Raw genomic sequence first — 2,500 nt, forward strand, 5'->3', positions numbered from 1 at the left:
AGAGGTCGTTGTTATTGTTGTTGGCGGTGTTTATTGTTTTGGAGGATTAGGTTTCATCCATTCAGGTGAAAATTGGAAGGGTGAAACCGGCGTCGTTCTGGTAGAAAAGTTGGCAAAAGAGCCACTGAAGCGTGTCGTGCTTGTAACAAAGAGAGAAACTCCGCGCCGTGTGCAAATGGGATGTTTACTTTGACGCTAGGGTTGTTTTCGCCGTTTTTTCCCTGTAATTTGAAAAAAAAAAAGTTGTTTTGGATTATTCCTTTGAAAGGATTGATAGCAGGAGATTGGTCTGTACCTTCAAGGCGACGGGATGAGAACCTTCTCCCAAGAAAAGCGAGGCCGTGGCACAGCATGTACGGTGAAGGGGTTCGGTAACTTCGGTCCCCTTTATTAATGGCGTTCATCCAGTGTGTGAAAAAGACGAGAGAATGTTTCACCATCCTTGCCTTTCCTCGCCGCAGTAATCGCACATGTCACCCAGGACAGCATATGGCGGTGGACCACCAGTTGCCTGTTGCACCGTTAGATGATTACGACACTTGTAAAATCGGTGCTTTGGCGTATACTGTTGTGTTTATGATATATACTTTTAGATAGGAACAATACTTTTACGAGTATTGTTAAAAGAAATATAGTATATCCCGGAAGACGACTGCAGTGAAACTTTCTTTTGTGGACAGGGTTTTTGTACATGTTAATATGTTGTGAATGAAAGATGGAAGGTAATTTCGGGTTTTTGCAATTGCAGGAAATAACGGAAAGGTTTTGCAAAATAACTCGGTAAATGAATGAGATTTTATTTCACAGCGTCACGCAATTTCGAATTTTTACGACTTAGGTTTTTATATGTAGATGTCAGGTGAATTGTTTGTTAAATTGAATATGATTATCTTTTTCATGAATAATGTCTCACGAATAGTGTGTGTGTGTGTGTGTGTGTGTGTGTGTGTGTGTGTGTGTGTGTGTGTGTGTGTGTGTGTGTGTGTGTGTGTGTGTGTGTCGACATATATATAAACACACATTGGCACACACGCGTATGTATATATATATATATATATATATATATATATATATATATATATATATATATATATATATATATATATATATATAGACACTCAGACACGTGAAATCCATTTTTTTCAGTATGCCCGATTATCTTTCTATCAGTGTATAGGTAATTAGATATGTAGAAATTACTCATCATATATTAATTAAAGGGTAAAGATGAAATTAGTCCTATCGTGAATTGCCATCTGTAACTGACAGGCAAGCCCCAGAAGCGCCATTATGCAATACTTTATTCCGCGAATTCACACAGCGCGTGCGAGGGACGGAGGCAGCGGATAGGCAGCCAGGAAGGAAGGGAGAAGCCGGCTTGTTTATTTCCGTATAACTGAAAATATGCCGCGAACTCGAGCCTCCGTGCCACTCTCCCGGGGCATCGCTGCTCACAAACCTCATTTGCATTTTAAAGGAAACCGGAGCGGGTCCTTTCACCTCGGGTCGTCTGGGAGGCATCGGGTTGGGCGCCGGCGGTTGGGGACGCGCGCGCGCCTGCCTCTTCTCTCCCTTCCTGTTCCTTTGTCTCCCTTTTCTGTCCTTCTCTTCGCTCGGAGGGCGGGGTGAACGGGTTGGTGGGTGGGTGAGTGGTTGGATGGATAGATGGATGGGTTGGTGGGTAGGTAGATGCATGGGTAGGTGGGTAAATGAGTGGGTGACTGGTGAGATGGGTGATTGGATGGATGGATGGGTGGGTAGGTGGATAAATGAGAGAGTGGATGAGTGGATTGGTGGATGGGCGAGTGAGTTGGTAAGTAGTTAGCTTGGTGAATAGAATAGAGGAATAGAGGAAGGGCATGTTGGTTAGAAGGGAAAAGAGGAGGAAGAATTGTTCATTGGAAAACAGGATAAAAGCAGTGTAAGTAATTGGATAGATTAAAGAAAAACGAAAATACACAACAAATAAAAGAGAAACCAAGGGAAAGAACACAGAGAGTAAAAAATCCATAACAGGATAGACCATGGATTAACAACCCCTAGAACTCGAGAAGAACTAATTGCTTAGAACGTGGCAAACAAAAGAAAACAAAAAATAAATAAATAAAAGAATAAAAAAAAATAAACCTGCAACTGGGACAGGCGCATCCAAAACAAATTAACAAAACGGAATTTGCCTTAAAGCCAATGAATCGTTTCTCGTTGTTGTTATCTCAAGGTCTTTGCCGAAGGGTGAAGTTGGCGGGGGGGGGGGGGGGTTAGTCGAAATTGAATAAGGGGATTGCTCGCTCTCCGGGGGTTGTTTACATTTACAATTATTAAAAAAAAAAATGGATATTGTGGTGTTACTGATGGTAGAACAGGGAGGAAGAGGGAGTAAAGGGGAAAGGGATGAAAAAGGGAAGAGGCACGGAAGGAAAGGAGTGAGTGGGAGAGAGAGAGAGAGAGAGAGAGAGAGAGAGAGAGAGAGAGAGAGAGAGAGAGAGAGAGAGAGAGAGAG

The sequence above is a fragment of the Penaeus vannamei genome, chromosome 2 (genome assembly GCF_042767895.1).
Source record: "Penaeus vannamei isolate JL-2024 chromosome 2, ASM4276789v1, whole genome shotgun sequence".
Taxonomy (NCBI): domain Eukaryota; kingdom Metazoa; phylum Arthropoda; class Malacostraca; order Decapoda; family Penaeidae; genus Penaeus; species Penaeus vannamei.